Consider the following 7,205-nt stretch of genomic DNA (forward strand, 5'->3'; position numbering starts at 1 on the left):
GTGTGTGTGTGTGTGTGGCGGTTCCTTAGGTGGCAGTGACTCATTTATTTAAGAGAGATCTAATTTTTACTAAGGTCTTGAAATTCCTGTTTATAACTCTTTCTTTTTAATTGACTTAGAATGAAACTCTTTAGTCCTGGACTATTTGGAATGTTTGCTTAGCTGTGAAGATGTTCTCACAAGAAAGTCATATAAAAGGTAACTATCTAGCTACAAATGAGCACTTTTTTATCCTTTTCTATAAGAAGTATTGAAAAACAAGATCTTGGAAATCAGGATTGACTGGTTACATTGTCCACTCTACATCTACATCCCTACCACATCCCACTACAGGTTTCTATAAAAATTTAAGTTCTTTAAGAGAACAAAGCCCTAACAACCTCCCCCATTAATGTTTAACTTAACTCATACATTAACAACGTTGGGGCGTTAGCTGTCCGGCAACAGGTGCATGATGGAATTGACCCTTTCCACCAAGACCACTGATGTCACACGAACCAGAAGAAGGAGGATTAATGAAAGAAGAGGTTTTATTCTGTCCATATCATGCGAGCTCCTCAATTTATGAGGCAACTTGCTCTCAGAATTCTAGACTCTTGGAAGTCTTTAATGTCCGTAGAAATATCTGACATATAAAAACAACAACAAAAGATAACTATGTTGTTTGATGGGATCCTATGCTATGCAGTTGCTGGTATGGTATGGTATCTTAGACAGTAAATTACAATGAAACAACACCTACGTCATGACATAATCAAACTTAACCAAAGAAGGAGGAGGCGATTCTTGCACAAGGCACAGTTTACGTACTGCAGTAAATCAGTAACTAAACGTTCCTTGTTTTCATAAATCAAGGCTTGTTCCGTGAAGCGATTGTTAAATTTGGCACACAATGTTTGTGTCTGTAATATACGTAAAATGAATTATGGCATCATCGTTGGACTAGGATGTATTAAAATCCTTATGAAAGTGAAATACACGTCGTTAATGCAAGAGGTTTTTTACGTACACAAAACTGGAGTAACAAAATATGTACATTCTTAAAGTTACTGAAACCAGCTAAAGTTCATTTTTCGAGGATACCCCTTGGAGTTATCGCTATTCTCCGATAGGGTAAACAGATCTCAGTCAATCACCGAAATGCCGTAAAACTCGTGTTATTCAAACTGACCCCATGGCGTTAGACCACGCAGTCAGCGACGGGCAACGCCAGGGTGGTCTCAGCACACACGCCTTCTTCATGCTTCACCAACAAGGACATGCGAGAGAAGGTCTTGTTACAGGACTTACACCTGTATTTCTTGACGTCCGAGTGTGTCTGGAGGTGAGCCCGCAAGTTTGAACGGTCAGCAAAAGCTCGATTACAATGTGGACAGGAAAAAGGCTTCTCTCCTGTGTGGGTCCGAATGTGACCTTGGAGTAGCCAGGGTCTGGAGAATGCTTTTCCACATAGCGTACACTTACACGGGAGGGTGTGAGTCCTGATGTGCATCTTGAGAGCTCCGAGAGAAACGTACACCTTGTCACAATGCTTACAATTAAATGATTTTTTTCCTGAGGTGACACAGTGGAATTTCTGATGTTTTGACAGTCCACTGAAAGTGGAGTAACTCTTTTTACAGTCAGAGCACTGGTATCGAGAGTTTTCGGCTGGTTTTCTTGGCTTTTCTCCGATGCCTGTGTCTTGGCCCGAGTCACTGTCTGAACCTCCACGAGGTGACCCTGACGAGACTGAGCCCCTATTTCCGTCCTGTAGCCAGTTGTACAGTTTTCTCTCTCGAATACTGCCCACTTGTATGGCTAGAGATTGAGACGATGGAGAACACTGACCATCACAGTAACTTTGCGGAGACACTCTATCACAGGTGAGGGGACGTGGAGAGGCTAGGTCATCCGGCCGACAGGGAGAAGTCCTATGGGGAACGACATCGGAAAATGATGGCGGAATGATGTAGTGCTGGGGAACAGGATACACAGGAAAGTTAAAAGGAAGATATGGAGGAATGAGTCGGTGAGGCCAAGCTGACCGATGGTCATTTAGACTGATGGATTCCAAGGACAATGAGCTTTCAGGCGATGCTACCACAGGCGTGACCCCAAGGTGGGGTGTCACCACTATGGGCACGCAAAGCTCACACTGGCAGCTGGCCCTGAGTTGAGATTCAGGAGAAGGGTTTTTTTGCCTGAATATCCTGAACTGGGATGTTGTCAGCTGAACGTTTCAGTCTCGGTTTAAGACTCAGGTCAAAAGGAGTATTATTATCTGAAATAATATAAACATAACGTCATTAGAAAACATTCAGAAATATGTATATATTTCTTATCTCATAAAAATTAATCTCAACATTGATTTATTAGTTTAATATCAAAATAAAATGCAAGTCCTAAACTAAAAACAAGCTCAGTGAACAGTGTGTTACAATAACTCCGCAACAAACAATTATATTCTATGTATATAGTGTGTTCAACAGAAACGTATATTCTAAATATAATGGGAAAACAAATATTATAACTTAAACCATGTGTTTGTATAAGATATAAAACTGACTGTCATGTAAGGATAGAACATTAGGAGACCATACGCTTAGTAATATATCAGAACAACAAACTTCATCCTTCAAACATTGTCCCAGAAGGTCATATACACGTTTATCACATTAAAAAACAGTATTCCAAAACAGATTATCACAAGTAGTATTTCAGAAAAAGACGTTAATTTATTACATGTAAGTCAGTAAGTACTGAGGTGAAAGCGTTGGTGAATTACAAAGAAAAGGGCATGAAAAAAACATTCTAAAAAATATACTATTAAAATTATTGTTTTTATGTCGATACCTTGTGCTTGAGGTGAAAGTAGATGCAAGGGTAGAAAACAATGGTCCATTCCCTGCTTTATTTCGGGCCGTTTTGTTCCAGAGAATCCGCGCGTAATGAGGAAAGATTTTGGCATGTTTTTTCGTCTTGCGCTCTCTTATCTATGCTCTCGAGGAGACTAGTTGATGGTACCTTTTTTGGCACTGCGTTCCTCACGAGGAGTAGTTACGCCTTTCACAATGCGAAAACTGTTATTGGCCCATTGATGTTATCGCGCAACTATGAACTTTGGAAGGTTTGTTCGTATACGGGGCGCAGGCGCTAAGAACAATTCTTTCTCGAGCACGATTATTGAACTGGGCCTGCTCTTCGCATGCCAGTGCTTTCAATGTTCCGATAGCATCCATCTCTCCTCCCTCCCGCAGGTGCAGACCGTTTTAGCCAATAGTTTGATGGCCGTAGCCCCCTGTCGACAGCCGCTATCCAATTGGCAGCCTCTGAATTGAACCGGCTGTGTCCTGTCAGTTGTGCGGAAAAACTACGAAGACTGTGCCGCAGAACGGCAGTCGGAAACAGGTGTACTATACATCCGTGAGCCTAGGGAGGCTGAGCTCTATCAATCACTTGCCGTATATCTATTTCGGACTCTCCAGATTCGAATTACACATGTTGAGCTTGTAAAATCGTCATTGTTATTACTACTGGGTTTCTGAAGTAGCGTTAAATGAGAAGTGTGTAACAATTTCACGTCGCAAATAAAAACGTGACGAAATAAAATCAACGTATGGTCAAATAAACCTTAATTGGATCACAGTTAACCATCTTTCACTTCATTTGTCTTACTTTCCAAGTTTCACCTTGTGGATTAATCTTTCTATAAATGTCTTGTGACTTACTAAACACGTCACAGAGTCCGCCTGACCTTAAATCGGTAACTTACTGGTTGGGACAAAATCCAATATCTACATAGAGTCAGTAAAATTTCCGTAACAAGAACATATGACTAAACTTTTCTTATCTGTTTCGAGTTGTTTCTAGTTTTATAGAGAGAGATGAGAGGCCAGTACTCGAAATTTATTTTAAAACAACCCGATAAATACATACACATTCACCTCAGTAGATATATCCAATAATTCCTTCCCTTAGCTGGTATCTTTCTTTTGTCAGCCTACTTATCAAATGTTTTACAGTTATAAAGGATACTTGCACTATATACTTGCATGTATATGCAAAAAGGGCGCTTTTCAATATACTACATTCAAACATTATCACGCCTAAATTGCTCGACAGGTGGCGCTCAAATTATTTTGTGCGTGTGTGTTTTTTTGGTTTTTTTTTTTTTGCGTAAAGCCACACAGTGAGCTACCTGCGTTCTGTCCACTATGGGGAATGAAACGCCGAATCGTAGCGTTGTGAGTCAGTAAACAACTTACTGCTGACGCAGCGGAGGAATATTTGTTGTGTAGATATTGCACTACATTTTCTTTTAATTAGGATGATGACAATCTTTTTTATTCAATAAACGTTATTTTTAGGCTTCAAATCGCCTTTGTTTAGCAAATTTTACGAAACTAAACCTTCATTAACTTTGCTTGATATGTATATATATATAATTGGTATTTATTTGAACCACTTTTACGAAAGTAAACCTTTTTAACTTTGCTTAATATGTATGTATAATTGTTACCTATTTAGGCTTTCTTTTACGAAACTAAACCTTTGTTAATTTTGCTCTATACGTGTGTATAATTGTTATTTATTTGAATCTTTTCTTACGAAACTAAAGTTTTTTTAGTTCTACACGGTAGGTAAAGCTGTTATATAAACAAATACGAGACCAAAACTCTGTTAACTTCCAAACATGTACAATTAATTTGTCTAACTATTTTTAAAGAGATCACAGTTTTACACAGTTGTTATTTTGCGAATAATTTTCTCTACGATACTAAAGCTTTGTTAAACCTACTCCATATGTATGATTGTTGTTTATTTGGATATTTAAAAAAAAACGTGAACTGTATAGTAGCGCGAATACGAACGCTGCTATACATCGCGCCTGTGTTTCATACCATAAAAATCATCAGGTATATGAGAAGAATAACATGACTTTCTTTTATTGTGTGTGTGTGTGTATGTATATTGGTTTAGCGCGGTCGTTTCTACCAATAAATGTCCACTGGCAAGGTATCCCGTCCATCAGGACACGAGATGAAAACACCCGGAGGAGCGGAAGTCCCGCGGACACGTTCTTTTCAACATTCCATTCACTATTGTCTTGAGCCATTGTGTCCAAAGCGTACGGCGGGTCAAGTGGCCTTGGGGTACAAAGCCGTTGTGCGCTTCATGAGAAGTGGGTGAAATGGACAATGGTGCAAGGTCACGAGCTCGCAGCCCACCCTACGATACGATTTCACCTGTTTCTGACTGGCAAATAGAAATGGTGAGTTTCTGTAGGATATGGCCGGTCTTTTGAGACCAGACCCAAACAGTTTCTATTATTACCATCCATTCAGTCGATAGACAGTGCTATTGTGCCGCAAGGTGTTGTGGGAACGTGTCAAAGGATCTTCTGGGAACCACGCAGGTTAGTTCTTCACGTTTCCTCACTCACACACACTGAGAAAATATATGGTGTGTCCTAGTCCCAGGAAATCAGCATCCTCTAGTGTCAGTTCTTTTGGGTTTCAACCTGTTTTAAGTTATACGACCAAAGAAAGTGCTTTGTGACTTTTTCTTCTCGCCACACGAAATACTACTATCAGAAACAGGTGAACTGGGAACAAAGGTGTCACGTGATGTAAAGAGACCTTTGGTCATGCTTCACAAAGATCTGAAAAGCAGACCTGTTTACTATTACGAAAGTCCTAATCCTAGGTCGTACGGCGGACTTACGCTTATCACCTACACTGTAAAGTGAAGTAGATGACATAACACGATTGACCTTCACCGGAAAATTCGTGTCTTTGTGGGATCAACAACAAACAAACAAACTACAATGGAATTAGACTGTTTTCACCACAAAACCATCTGTAAAGCCAACACTTGAGAATTTTATAACTAACTACATGTGTTTTTAACGTCTAGAACACTTCTGTTGTTTAATATAACCTCATGTGTGTTTTTAACGTCTAGAACACTTCTGTTGTTTAATATAACTACGTGTGTGTTTTTAACGTCTAGAAACACTTCTGTTGTTTAATATAACTACGTGTGTGTTTTTAACGCCTAGAAACACTTCTGTTGTTTAATGTAACTACATATGTATTTTTAATGTCTATATAAAAACATTTCTGCTGTTTGATATAACTACATGTGTGTTTTTAACGTTTAGAAACACCTCTGTTGTTTAATATAACTACACGTTTGTTTTGAACGTCATGAAACACTTCTGTTGGTTAATAAATTTGAGAGTAACATTAGAAGCAAACAAGAAAAAGACAAAACATACTATACTGATACGCCCACGAACGTGTGTTGCTTATTTGCTCTTCAGCACAAAGCCACCGAATGGGCTTTTTTGAGCTGTGTCCCGGGGGCAGGGATCGAACCCTGGAAGTTAACGTTATAAGCCCTTACGCTTACTCCTGAATCCCCGGGGAAGAGACGTTAAAATGGAAGACATTATCTTGTGTTTGTAAATTAACAGTATTATGTAAAACTTCAAGAAAAATAAAAAGTATTAAATAAACGTTTAAGAAAGATAAAATGTTGGATCTTTTATTTATACAGAAACATCCAAAAGTAATAGGACTCTGATACGTCATAATAGTTTATATTGTATTGTACCGAAGGTGAATGAGAGAATTTTGAACTGACCTGTTCCATTTTTCTCTCATTGAATTTGCTATGTTTGCTTGTTTGTTAATGGTTAAGTGCAAACTACACAATGGGCTATCTATGATGTGCCCACCACGGGTATCGAAACCCGTGTTTTAGCGTTATAAGTCTGAAGGCTGAGCTTAATGGGGGGGGGGGCAGCTTGTAGTGTGTCACAAGAGTGGCTGTCGGGAAATGCATTTTTTCTAAGCATTTTGTTTTGGGTCGCGTTACACTTAAAGCTGCTCTCTCTAGATAAATTGGAATAATTTAGAAAGTCGCTCGTTATAGAACTTAGCTCTCAAACAAATAAAACAATTTCATTATTTAATTCGTCTGTCACGAAGGTACGTCGAGAGTTCGTCATTTCATTTTCAGTCGTTGCTTAATAACTCTGATGTTTTATCCAAATCCAATCTTTCCGTCCAAAGTCTTGAACCTGTATTTCTTAAGTTCTTGAACAGTTTTTTTTTTCCCATATTACTTACACGACTTTCCATTCGATTTAAAATTCACACATTTTCACACACTTTACTTGAGTTAGGATTATCAGATTAAACAATCTGATGTACTTC

General features: G+C 38.8%; 1 pseudogene; it reads right to left on the reverse strand.

Annotated features, from left to right (window-relative positions):
• Window positions 1-340: 340 nt before the first annotated feature.
• On the reverse strand, window positions 341-3,221 carry LOC111087958 (annotated as a pseudogene).
• Between the last annotated feature and the right edge of the window lie 3,984 nt (window positions 3,222-7,205).

The sequence above is a fragment of the Limulus polyphemus genome, unplaced genomic scaffold, assembly GCF_000517525.1.
Source record: "Limulus polyphemus unplaced genomic scaffold, Limulus_polyphemus-2.1.2 Scaffold2896, whole genome shotgun sequence".
In the NCBI taxonomy this organism is placed as follows: domain Eukaryota; kingdom Metazoa; phylum Arthropoda; class Merostomata; order Xiphosura; family Limulidae; genus Limulus; species Limulus polyphemus.